The sequence below is a fragment of the Nicotiana sylvestris genome, chromosome 10, assembly GCF_000393655.2.
Source record: "Nicotiana sylvestris chromosome 10, ASM39365v2, whole genome shotgun sequence".
NCBI lineage: Eukaryota > Viridiplantae > Streptophyta > Magnoliopsida > Solanales > Solanaceae > Nicotiana > Nicotiana sylvestris.
This window is the reverse complement of record NC_091066.1, coordinates 43,124,751-43,139,128: the sequence shown is the minus strand read 5'-3', so window position 1 is coordinate 43,139,128 and position 14,378 is coordinate 43,124,751.

The window sequence follows — 14,378 nt, the reverse complement described above, 5'->3', positions numbered from 1 at the left end:
CTCACGAGTCATGAACAGGTTTAGTAGAGTCTCGCAGATCGATACGGATACATCTGTATTTATCCTCGAGAGGCTGTAGAACCTTTAGGAAAAACTTCATATTCTTGAAATTCTTGTCGTGCGAACTTGTTGGTCCAAGTACTAAACTTCTGTTATTCAATTCTCTCACAGATGGTGAGGACGATAGCTACCGGACGAGGTGGACGACCACCAGTTCCACCATATGAGACCACTAGAGGCCGTGGACGCGGTCATGGTCGCGGCAGAGGTAGAGCAGCAAGGACAACACCTGTAGATCCACCAGCTGCCCTAGCTCCGGATCAGGCTCCAGTTATGGATGCTCCAACAACACCAGTTCAGACACCAGCTGTGCCCATCGTGATTCTGAGTCTTCAGGAGGCCTTAGCACAGATCTTATCAGTTTGCACTGGCTTGGCTCAAGCAGTTTCAGCCACTACAGCAGCAGCTACTTGACAGGCCGGGGGAGGCAATCAGACCCCCGATGCTCGCACATCTGAGCAGTTAGTGCAAGGACTTTAGACGCCGGGGGCACCTCCAGCCCAGCCGGTTGCACCAGCTCAGGAGTTTGTTGTGCTAGTTATGCCGGATGATGAGAAACGTCGTCTTAAGAAGTTTGGTAGACTCCAGCCTCAGATATTTAGCGGAGTAGAGGGCGAGGATGCCCAGGGTTTCTTGGATAAGTGCTAGAGGATGCTCCGTACAGCAGGGATTCTTGAGTCTAGTGGAGTGGCATTTACTACCTTTCAGTTTTCTGGGGCTGCCTTCACTTGGTGGGAGGCGTATGAGAGGCGTAGGCCGGTTGGAGTAGTGCCCCTTACTTGGCATAAGTTCTCCATTCTCTTCCTGGAGAAGTATGTGTCGCAGTCTCATAGAGAGGAGCTGCGTAGATAGTTTGAGTGGTTGAGACAGGGGGATATGACTGTGTCACAGTATGAGTTAAGGTTTTCTTAGTTGGCTCGTCATGCCGTCTAGATGGTTCCGATAGATCGTGAGAGGATCAGGAGATTTGTTGATGGCCTTAACTACCATCTCCGTATTCTGATGACTAGAGAGAGTGTGTTAGGTGATACATTCGAGGAGGTGGTTGATATCGCTTACGAGATTGAGATGGTTCACCATCAGGATCGAGAGGAGAAGGAGGCCAAGAGGCCTCGAGGATCTGGCAGTTACAGTGGTGCTCCTTCGAGGGGCCAGTTCCAGCATGGTAGAGGTCGTTCTTTCAGGCCTGCTCAGTCAGCCCGCCTAGGTTATCGTAGGGCATCTTCGGGTCATGGTTATCACGGTACTCAGCAGGGCCAGTCATCACTTAGTGCCCTCCCAGCTTAGAGTTCATCTCGTGCCCCGTCAGCTCAGGGTTCTTCTATGCCGAGTGTGTTAGCTAGTCACTCCAGTGCGAGGGGTTTCCTTCAGTCCCCTTATCCAGCACCTGGGAGTTGTTTTGAGTGTAGAGAGTTTAGGCATATGTGGAGGCAATTTCCTCATCGTGCTACTAGTTCGTCCCAGTAGAGGGGTCAGCCCTCGACTTCTGCTCTAGTTACTTCACCACCTGCCCAGCTAGCTAGGGGTGGAGGTCAGGCAGCCAGGGGTCACCCCAGAAGGGGAGGTTGATCAGGGGGCAGTCAGGCCCATTTATATGCACTTCCAGGCAGGCCAGACGCCATTGCTTCAAACGCTGTCATTATAGGTATTGTTTCAGTCTGCCACAGAGATGCTTCTGTATTGTTTGATCCTGGTTCCATCTTTTCTTATGTGTCATCATATTTTGCTCGTTATTTGGGTACTCCCCATGAGTTTCTTACTTTACCTGTTCATGTATCTACCTTGGTGGGTGATATTGTTGTTGTAAACTGTGTGTACTGGTCATGTGTGGTGATTATTGGGGGTCTGGAGACCCGAGTGGATCTATTACTATTGAGCATGGTGGATTTTGGGTATGGATTGGTTATCTCTGTGTCGTGCTATTCTAGACTGTCATGCTAAGAGCGTCACTTTGGCTATGCCGGGTGTACCGCGGATCGAGTGGTGTGGTGTGATTGATTATGTTCCTAGTAGAGTGATCTCTTTCTTGAAGGCCCAGCGTATGGTTGGGAAAGGTTGCCTTTCATATCTAGCATTTGTGAGGGATGTTGGAGTTGAGACTCCTAGTATTGATTCTGTCCCAGTTGTGAGGGATTTTCCCAATATTTTTCCTGCAGACCTGCTAGGCATGCCACCAGGCAGGGATATTAATTTTAGTATTGACCTGGTGCCGGGAACTCAACCCATTTCTATTTCGCCATATCGTATGGCACCAGCGGAGTTGAAAGAATTGAAGGAACAGCTTCAGGAACTTCTAGATAAGGAGTTTATTCGGCCTAGTGTGTCACCTTGGGGTGCGCCGGTTTTGTTTGTGAATAATAAGGATGGCACAATGAGAATGTGCATCGATTATAGGCAATTGAACAAGGTAACAATTAAGAACAAGTATCCCTTGCCTCGTATTGATGATTTATTTGACCAGCTTCAGGGAGCAAGAGTGTTCTCCAAGATTGATCTCCGTTCGGGCTATCACCAGTTGAAGATCAGGGAGTCAGATATACTTAAGACTGCTTTCAGGACCAGATATGGTCATTATAAGTTCCTTGTGATGTCGTTCAGGCTAACCAATTCCCCAACAGCGTTCATGCATTTGATGAACAACGTGCTCCGGCCTTATCTTGATTCGTTTATTATAGTATTCATTGAAGATATCCTGGTGTATTCGCGTAGTCAGGATGAGCACACGGAGCATTTGTGAGTTGTATTGCAGAGATTGAGGGAGGAGAAACTTTATGCAAAATTCTCCAAGTGTGAGTTTTGGCTCAGTTCAGTGGCTTTCTTGGGGCATGCGGTGTCCGGTGAGGATATTCAGGTTGATCAAAAGAAGATTGAGGCGGTTTAGAGTTGGCCTAGACCGTCCTCAGCCACAGAGATTAGTAGCTTTCTTGGGTTGACAGGCTATTATAGCCGGTTTGTTCAGGGATTCTCATCTATCGCATCGCCCTTGACCAAATTGACTCAGAAGGGTGTTTCATTTGTGTGGTCGGACGAGTGTGAGGAGAGCTTTCAAAAGCTTAAGACGGCTTTGACCACATCTCCAATATTGGTCTTGCCATCAGCTTTAGGTTCATATACCGTGTATTGTGATGCTTCAAGAGTTGGGATTGATTGTGTATTGATGCAGGAGGGTAGAGTTATTTCGTATGCTTCTCGTCAATTGAAGCCCCATGAGAAGAACTACCCCGTTCAAGATTTGGAGTTGGCTGCCATAGTTTATGCATTGAAAATTTGGAGGCATTACTTGTATGACGTATCTTTTGAGGTGTTCACTGATCATCGCAGTCTTCAGCATTTGTTCAAACAAAAGGATCTTAATTTGAGGCAGCGGAGATGGTTGGAGTTTCTTAAGGATTATGATATCACTATATTGTACCATCCGGGAAAGGCCAATATGGTGGCCAATGCATTAAGCCGAAAGGCAGTGAGTATGGGGAGTTTGGCATATATTCCACTTGGGAGATATCCCTTGCAATTGATGTTTAGGCCTTGGCCAATCGGTTCGTAAGGTTGGATATTTCAGAGCCCAGTCGGGTATTGGCTTGCGTGGTTTCTCGGTCTTCCTTATTTGATCGCATTAGAGAGCGCCAGTATGATGACCGTCATTTGCTTGTCCTTAAGGGCAAAGTTCAGCATGATGATGCCAGAGATGTGACCATCAGTGATGATGGGGTGCTAAGGATGCAGGGCCCGATTTGTGTGCCCAATGTGGATGGGCTGAGAGAGTTGATTCTGGAGGAGGCCCATAGCTCGCGGTATTCTATTCATTCGGGTGCCATAAAGATGTACCATGATTTGAGGCAGCACTATTGGTGGAGAAGAATGAAGAAGGATATTGTGGGATTTGTAGCTCGGTGTCTCAATTGTCAGCAAGTGAAATATGAGCATCAGAGACCGGGTGGCTTACTTTAGCAGATGGTTATTCCTGAATGGAAGTGGGAGATGATCACTATGGACTTTGTTGTTGGACTTCCATGAACTTTGAAGAAGTTTGATGCTATTTGGGTGATTGTGGATCGGCTAACCAAGTCTGTGCACTTCATTCCTATCTGTACTACCTATTCTTCAGAGCGGTTAGCAGAGTTATATATCTGAGAGATTGTTCAGATGCATGGTGTTCCAGTTTCTATCATTTCAAATCAGGGTACTCAGTTTACTTCCCAGTTCTGGAAGTTTGTTCAGCGAGAGTTGGGTACTCAGGTGGAGTTGAGCACAACTTTTCTCCCTTAGACGGATGGGCAGTCCAAGCGTACTATTCAGATATTGGAGGACATGTTGCATTCTTGTGTTATTGATTTCGGAGGTTCATGGGATAAGTTTCCACCGCTTGCAGAGTTTGCTTACAACAATAGCTACCAGTCGAGTATTCAGATGGCTCCATATGAGGCTTTGTATGGGAGGCAGTATAGATCTCCAGTTGGTTGGTTCGAGCCCGGTGAGGCTAGGCTATTGGGGATAGATTTGGTTCAGGATGCCTTAGAAAAGGTGAAGGTAATTCAGGAGAGGCTTCGTACAGCGCAGTCGCGACAGAAGAGTTATGCGGACCGGAAGGTTCAAAATGTGTCCTACATGGTTGGTGAGAAGGTCTTGTTGAAGGTTTCGCCCATGAAGGGTGTTATGAGATTTGGGAAGAAATGAAAGTTGAGTCCGCGGTTCATTGGGCCTTTTGAGGTGCTTCGAAGGATTGGGAAGGTGGCTTATGAGCTTGCTTTGCCACCCAGCCTATCGAGTGTGCATTCGCTATTTCATATTTCTATGCTCCGAAAATATATTGGGGATCTGTCTCATGTTTTGGACTTCAGCACGATTTAGTTGGATGATGATTTGACCTATAATGTGGAGCCAGTAGCAATTTTGGGTCGTCAGGTTCGAAAGTTGAGGTCAAAGGATATAGCTTCAGTGAAAGTACAATGGAGAGGTCGGCCCATGGAGGAGGTTACCTGGGAGATCGAGCGGGAGATGCGGAGCAGATATCCTCACCTATTTGAGGCTTCAAGTATGTTTCTTGACTCGTTCGAGGACGAATATTTGTTTAAGTTGGGGAGGATGTGACGACCCGGCCAGTCGTCTCATGAGTTACCGCTCCATTTTCCCCTATTTTAACTTCTTTACGCTTCGTTATCCGTGTTTTATGTGATCGGGTTGATTAGTTCGAGTTCGGAGAGGATTTGGTAAGAAATGAGACACTTAGTCTCTTTTAAGAAGACTTAAGTTGGAAAAAGTCAACCGGATGTTGACTTATGTGTTAGAAGGCTCGGAAGTGATTTCAGATGGTTCGGTTAGCTTCGGGAGGTGATTTGTGACTTAGGAGCGCGATCGGAATGGGTTTTGGAGTTGTAGAGAAGATTTAGGCTTAAATTGGCGAAGTTGATATTTTGGCGGTTCCGGTTGATAGGCGAGATTTTGATATAGGGGTCGGAATGGAATTACGAGAGTGACTGTAGCTTCGTTGTGTCATTTGGGATGTGTGTGCAAAATTTTAGGTCATTCGGATGAGATTTGATAGACTTTTTGATCGAAAGCATAATTTAAGAGTTCTTGGAGTTCTTAGGCTTGAATCCTATGTTAAATTGGTGATTGATGTTGTTGTGAGCGTTCCAAAGTTTTGAACAAGTTTGAACGATGTCATGGGATGTGTTGGTACAATTGGTTTGAAGTTCCGGGAGTTCCGGGTAGGTTCCGGGATATTTTAGGCCGAAAATCATAGCTGTAGCAGGTCCAGAAAGGTTGCAGGCCTCTGAACTCACCCGCGCGGTCCGCCCAAAAAGAAGTGCGGCCTCGGTATGTGATGTGCGGACCGCACAAAATGAAGTGTGGCCGCGGTAGGTGTTGTGCGGACCGCACAAAATGGTGTGCGGCCGCGGTGAAGAACATTCTGTTGGTCCTACTTCGGAAGCTCATATCGTTTGATCAACAAGGAATTTCGAGATGATTCAAAAATGAAAGTTGTAGCCCTTAGTGTCTAGTTTCCATAAAGGTAAAGATATCATACCAAAGCCTATCACTGTAGAGGAAAGCTTGTGCGGCCGCGATCGTTTTTGTGTGGATCACGGTCGATTTTGTGCGGCCCGCGGAGGTGGAAATCTGTGGGGCATTCTATAAATACGAGGTTTTGGGTTTTATTTGATATTTTGACCTAGAGAGCTCGGATGGTGGTGATTTTTTTTGAAGTTTTTTCAAGAAATTCATCGGGGTAAGTGATTCTAACTCAGATTTAGCTAGAGTACATGAATCTATCATTGAATTCATCATTTAATTCGTGATTTGGGATGAAATTTGTGAAGAAAATTGTGAAATCTTTCAAAAATATAAAATGATGATTTGAAGGACCAAATGGTATCGAAATTGGATAATTTTCATATGGATAGACTCGTGAGAGTATAAGGATTCTAGTTTTGTGAATTTTGTCAAATTCTGAGATGTGGGCCCACGGGTCGGGTTTGACCAATTTCTGGAATTTTGTGGTAAGTCGATTGTTTTCGCTTGGGCTTTGTTCCCTTAGCATATTGTGACGTATTCGTTCTGATTTTGGATAGATTCGACGCGCATGGATGCCAATTCGAAGGGCAAAGGTGTCGCGAGCAAGAGAATTAGCCGATTCGAGGTGAGTAATTGTTGTAAATGATGTCTTGAGGGTTTGAAACCCCGGATTGCACATCGTAGTGCTGTATTGAGGTGAGACATGCGCACGGGTGATGAGCGTGAGGTCTTTTACTACTGGGGATTGTGACTTGGTCCGTCCCGATTGATGATTTTTACTGCGTATTTGACTGAAACTTATTTGTTATCATCATGATTTGGGCTGATTGCTATATTTGGGCTTCGTGCTAACTATTTGAACCCTCTGGGGATTTTTATCACTAATTCCTCACTGTTTGACTTATTACTTGAACTCAGTCCTGTTGATATTTACTGTTTTACAAACTCAACCACTTTTATTCGTATTTGAACTTAAATGATATTTCTAAATGATGTTTTGGGCTGAGAACTACTGTTTTACTAATGCCCGAGGGGCTTGTGATGATTTTCGGACTAAGTGAGGCCGCATGCCATATGTGAGGATATGCTGAGTGATATGAGGCCGAGGGACTAAGATACTTTTTATTGCCACGAGATGGCTTGATATTGCGCTTGCGCCGTAAGGGGCCCCTCCAGAGTCTACACCCCTACAGTGAGCGCGAGTACGCATCATGATTTGAGAGCGAGCCTGAGGGGCTGCATGTGATGACCTTTTGGGTCATCACTTGTTTTAAAAGAAATTTTTTACATTCTTAGGCCTTAGAAACCTCTTTCAGCATCACCTCGATTTGTGTGCATAGTCCGGGCACGTAGCCGAAAAGCTATTATGTGAAAATATGTGAAACATATTGAAATTTTGAATATTTTTTGGGTAAACGGACTTGGACCCATGATAATATGAGACTTGGGCGTATGGCCGGAATCGAATTCCGAGGTCCCAAGTCTGAGAAATGAATTTTTGAAAAAGAAATTGTTTTCTGAAAAATATAGAGGTTTTTGAAAGTGAAATGTCATGTGAAACCTGTGGTATCGGGCCCGTATTATAGTTCCAGAGCCCGGTACAGGTTCAATATGATTTATACGTGTTGTCGGTAAGGTTTGGTAAGAAACGGAATCCATTTGACATGATTTGGACCTTAAATGCAAAATTTGATGTTTAAAGAAGTTTTGAGAAATTTCATTGATTTGAGGTTTAATTCGATGTTCATGATGTTATTTTAGAGACTTGATTACACGAATAAGTCCGTCGGATATTTTTAAGGTTGTGTGTATATTTGGTTTGGATCCCCAAGGGCTAGGGTGAGTTTTCGATAGGTGTCGGGGTATTTTGGAACTCAAAAATCTGGTGCCTTAGCAATTTTTTGGTGTCTGGTGTGTAGTACTATGCGATCGCATAGGTGCATTCGCGATCGCATAGCACATCATAGGGGGAGAGTCTGTTGCACTATGCGATCACATAGGTATAGTTGCTACCACATAGGAGAATAGGAAGGCCCGTGTTGCTTGTTATGTGCGATCGCACTTCCTCATTCGCGTCCGCGTAGCGTAGGAAGCCAGTCCACTATGCGATCACATTCCTTTCTTCGCGATCGCATAGACCAAAATCCGCCCAGTTATTTTAAAGTTCAAAAACATAATGTATTATGGAAACTTCACCATAGCTTCATAGGTATGTAATCCTCAGCTCATTTTCTTCTATTTTTGTCAACACCCGTTAGATTTCTAGGCCTAAAACATGAGATTAAGGGTAGAAAATTAGGAATTTGGGTAAGGTTAGGGCTTTTTGATTATTTGGGAATTTGACCTCGTTTTGGGGTCGGATTTCAAAATAAATTATATATTCGGGCTCGTGGGTGAATGGGTGATCGAGTTTTGGTTCGAACCTCGTGTTTTGACCAAGCGGGCCCGAGGTCGACTTTTTGGGAAGAATTATGGGAAAGCTATAATTAAGCATTTGGGATTGAACTGTTTAGAATTTATTGATGTTATTAAGTCGATTATGTCTAGATACAATTGATTTAGAGCCAAATTCAAAAGGAAAAACGGTGTTTGAGGCTTGAGTTGGCCATGGAAGTTCGAGGTAAGTGTTTGGTCTAACCTTAGCTTGAGGGATTAGGAGTTGTGTCCTATTTGCTACTTGTTTCTTGTTGAGTACGACGTATAGGCATGGTGACGAGTATTTATACGTTGGTGTCAAGCATGTCCGTGAGTCTTATATTATGGTTATTATGACTTTCTTGTATTGTTCATGCCTTGATTGATGATTTATATTGTTGGGCAAAGTTTGTGGAAGTAATTGTGACATTTGAACTTTGAGGAGCGTTGGCTCAAGTCGTATTAAAAGAAGTGAAAGTATAAGTGATAATTGAACCTCTAAAGCATTGGCTCGAGTTATGAAGCGAGTTGTGAAGTGAAAGTAAGAACGAGAAGAGATCATTATGTTGCCTCCCTTGCCGGGATATTGTTGCTTTATTTGTTATCTCCCTTGCCGGGATGTTGATGTTATTGATGTTGTTCCCTTGCCAGGACTTAATTGTTGAACCATTGTTCCCTTGTCGGGATTCTTATTGTAATTTCATTTATTCCCTTGTCCTCTTGTTTGTGATTGTTGATTGGGTGAGGAAGAGAGTTAAAGCACGAAGGGTGATGCCGTGTATTGTTTTTGTAAGGAAAGAGTGTTAAAGCACGAAGGGTGATGCCGTGTATGATTTGTGAGGAAAGAGTGTAAAGCACGAAGGGTGATGCCGTGCCGCACGATTTACCATTCCGTGCCGATTATATTGATTATATGGTGAGGAAAGAGAGTAAAAGCACAAAGGGTGATGGCGTGCATATTGTTGTTACTTGATTGCTTTGGTAAGGACGAGAGTAAAAGCACGGAGGGTGATGCCGTGCATTTATTAATTTCTAGTTCTTTGTTGATATCCGAGATATATTGTTTCTTTCATTTACTTGTTGTCTTTCTATTTGGAATTGATATCTCCCCCGCAGCATGCTACCCCTCCCATATTTGACTGTTTATTACTGTTTTTTTTCCGTTGTATATAGTTGAATTGCACAGGTTATTTGGTAGTCTGATCCTAGCCTCATCACTACTTTGTCGAGGTTAGGCTAGGCACTTACCAGCACATGGGGTCGGTTGTGCTGATACAACACTCTGCACTATGTGCAGATCCCGGAGCAGCTCTTGGACCGCAGTTTGGAGGCTACCTTCAGTCCACACGGAGATCCAAGATAGACCTGCAGGCGTCCGCATGCCCTGGCGTCTCCTCTATCCTTTATTTCCTGTTTCATCTCTTTGCTTCAGAAACAGTGTATCTTTTATTTTAAGACTTTTTATTTAGCACTCTTAGATCGCCTGTGGTACTGTGACACCAGTTCCGGGTGATTAAGGCTTAAACTGTTGTAACAGTTACATGTTCAAATATTTTATTGTTTTCTTCCGCTCATTCTAAATTTTCATTATTTACACGTTGTTGTGTTATAATTGTTAAAAGGTAATAAATGGTTGATGAAGTAATTAGTTCAAAGGATTGGCTTGCCTAGCTCACATTAGTAGGCGTCATCACGACTCCCGAGGGTGGAAAATCGGGGTCGTAACACTGCCTTAACCTCGGCACAGTTGTTAGTGCAGAGCTTTAGCAAATGCCAGAATTACCTGAACGGAATGCACGCTGAGAAAAGAGTAAGCTAGAGTAAATTTCTCTTTACCCCATTAACCGTTTACCATAGGAAAATAATACCCCTTACCTTTTGAATAGAAAAGGGAACCCCTTTGTCCCAAAAAGTCAACCAACAAAATGAAAAAATGATCACCGGATTTACAAAATGATATAACTATCCTTGTTTGGAGAGAAAACTAATGTCACAACATATTAAACAATTTAATTGTTTTTTTTAGTTAATGCCACAATACGAGCCATCAACCTACAAATATGAATAATTGGCATGTACTCCCGTGCTAATATATTGGACATAGGCAAAAGATAAAAAGTTCACTAGTAACTTACAGTGAGTTGTGTTATCGCAATTAACCTTTATTCTTCATTCTTCAACAATTATGGCTAATATCAATTTGAGCTTATAAGCTTGTTTGTTGCCAATATCAAAGCATATGACAAAAGAAGAAGTTGAATTTTCATTTTATGGTGCGTGCAGAGTTGTCTCTAGCAAAGTGACTAACGAGAAGATAGACAAACAATATTTAACCAATTACCCATCTGTCACCAATTTGCTACAATAACTCAAAGCTATATTAGCTAGTGCCACATTTATTTTCGTTATTATTTATGATATTAAGCTCTGAGCATAATGACGGTAATCAATTTATTCATCAACTTTTATTACTTGGTACAAAATAATTTGGAACGTCTCAGTGGAGCCAGACGTTCTCATATTCATGAGGATAACACGATCCACAAAATAAAATGATGAAATATACTATATATTTTAAATCAGTTTAACAAAAATCAAATTAAGTTTCTTAAATGTTGATTTAATTTTCTTAAAAGCTGGTTTAGTTTTCTGGTGATAGTTTTCTCATCTTGCTTGTTGATTCTTTGGTTAAAGGGAGCTCTCTTTCCCACTTAAGAGGTAAGGGGATATTATTTCCCAACACTAAAAGGTTAGGGGGTAAGATGAAATTTATTCAATAAATTAAGGACGTTCAAGTTAAAAGTTGATTGAACTTTCAAATAGATAAGAAAAAATAAAATCCGAACTAAACTTCAATTTGAGGGCAAAAAGTACATACCACGGAAATTTTCCTTATGGGTTTCTAAAATATTAAGGAACATACCAGGGGATTATGGAGGTCGAGCATTAAGGTTGTAGGTTAGGGGAAAGTTGTGAATATTTCTACAGCACAATAGAGTGAGACTAACCAGTTAGGAGTTAGACTAAGAATGTCATTGGTCGTCTATTGATGTAGGGCTTTACCTGCTAGTTTTACTATACCAGCCATATATTTCGTATTTCGTATTTCGTATTCTGTATTTAATATCTCTTATATTGCGGTTATTTTATTATGCATTTTTATGGTACTAATATATCGGCTCCTGTTGCTTTTTTGAGCCGAGGGTCTCCTGGAAACAGCCTCTCTACCCTTCGGGGTAGGGGTAAGGTCTGCGTACATATTACCCTCCCCAAACCTCACCTGTGGGATTATAGTGGATCGTTGTTGTTGTTGGTTTCTAAAATATTATTTGAGTAGTCACCCTCAACTCTCAACATCTTCCAAAGGGTCAAATAAGTGAGTAGCGACATCGAGTTTCCAATAGTTTAAGCTAATGATTGTAACATTAGTATTACAATAACGAAATAGTAAATATAGTATAGGTTGGGTTGTTGATAATCATATAGAAAAAGATTGGGAAACTAATCTCTCTGCTTAATCAATAATTTTCATGTCTAAAATGGAAAGCCTCCTTTTTTTCTTCTCATTATTTGAATAAGCCAATGAATATTACTGGTCCTGTTATCAAGGATTTCTTATATATTGTTGGGTTGGTTAAACTTTCTTGTTTGAGCTAGGCTTAAATAAAGTCATAAGATTGGACCACTAGACAAATAGGTTGAATCATGCTATACAATACTTTCTTTTAAAAATTGAAGCAAAGAAGTCGGCATTATATTCATGTCAACTGCGTTTAACATGCTAAACTATATTTTGTTGTCTATATGGGCCCGCTCGGTACCCGCATTAAAGTCTCCGTCTAATCCAAATTTGCATCGCCTAAGCGCTCCAAGATAAAAGCAGTTGGATTACCTTTATATTGGCTCTACTGCGTTGAAATCGTAAAGATTTAAGAATATATGACGACCCGATAGGTCGTTTTGAATATTAGCCATTATTTATGTGTTCCGAGACCTCTATTAGTTTCATTTGATGTTTCTTGATTTGCCTGCGCAGTACGAGTCTTTTCTGAAAAGTTTTTTACATAAAAATTTGAAGAAAACATGATTTTTGGTTTTAAAAACAACTTGAGTTGACTACGGTCAACATTTGTATAAACGACCCCGGATCGGTAATCTAACAATCCGGTGGATCCGTATCGTAATTTTGGACTTGGGCGTATGCCGAAATTGAATTCGGAAGTCCCTAAGTTGATTTGATTTATTTTGCCGAAAGCTAGTAATTTGAAGGTTTAGAAATTTTCTAGGTTTGATCATAGGTTGACTTTATGGTTACCAGATTTGGATTTTAATTTTGGGACTTGGTATAGGTTCGTTTTACTATTTTAAACTTGTATGCAAAATTTGGTGCTAATCAGAGTTGGTTGATAGGATTCGAACGCTCAATTGTAATTTTAGAAGTTCTTGAGTTTTCTTTGAAATTTCATACATTTTGACGTCTGATTTGTTGTTCTAGGTATTATTTTAATTTTTTGATTGCGTGAGCAAGTTCGTATGATGCTATTATACTTGTATGCATGTTTGGTTTGGAGCACGAGGGGCTCATGTGAGTTTTGATAGGCTACGAACCATTTGGACTTAAGAGATTGCTGGCTTCAGCTATTTCTGGTGTCTGATGCACTGTGCTTCACGATCGCGAAAGAAAAATTGGGGCTAAGGTGGAATTGTTCTTCGCGAACACGTGGACTGAATCACGAACGCGAAGTAGTGAGGGGCTTACCCTTCGCGAACGCGACCGTCCTCTCACGAACGCGGAGGGTCGTGGGGACTTTGGGAAGTTCAGTCTGCTACACTATGCGAACACGGGCTTTGGCAACGAACGCGAAGGCAAGGGGGGGTAAGCTTTCGCAAACATGAAGCGTACATCGCTAACGTGTAGGCCTTTTGGCCATTGTCCTCCGCGAACGCATCAGGTGCTTCGCTTAGGCGAAGAACACCTGACACCTAGGTACTAAAACATCCAAAAGACGGGGTTTGAGCCATTTTTCACTATTTTTAAGTTTGAGCTCGACCTAGAGGCGATTTTAAAGAGATTTTTCATCCCAATTTCATCACACGAAAGATTTTCTCTACAAGTAGGGATATAAAAAACAAGTAAGTGATTAGCGACCCACCATCGAGTTTCCAATAGTTTAAGCTAATGATTATAACATTAGTAGTACAATATAATGAAATATTAAAATATAATATGGGTGTCAAAACTGAGAATTAACGGAGAGAGATTTGAGCTGAAGCTCAACTGCCATTGCTGAAGGCCATAGAGCTCAGAGACGATGAGGAAGCTTCGAGAGAATTTCAAATTGAGAGAATCATTTTTCATTAATTGGAAAGTAGAAGTAGAGCACCTATGTACAAGACATTGTACCTGTAAAGCTGTCATCTACCACTAACTGCCTAAACTACCACGAACTAACAAGCTGACATCAACTAACATCCTAACTAACTAATTGCAATAATAGCCATAGCGCACCCTGACAGATGTGGCTACTAGTTAAATAATTACAATACAGCTTACAACTCTGATCTTAACACCTTCCTGAAGTTGGAAGGGAGGTACTTACTGCCAACTTGTAAAGCAATGAAGAATGCTTGATGCCCGTCAAGGATTTAGTAACTATGTCTGCTAATTGTTCGTCTGTGTGGACATAATGCAAAGAAATCAACCCTTCAATTAGCTTATCCCTAACAAAATGGCAATCCACTTCTATGTGCTTTGTTCGTTCATGAAATATTGGATTCCTCACAATGTGCAAACCTGCTTGGTTATCACAGTAGACTGGAATAGGAAGAGTTAAAGGCATAGTTAGCTCCTCCAGAAGTTTGGATAACCAAACAAGTTCTGCAACTAC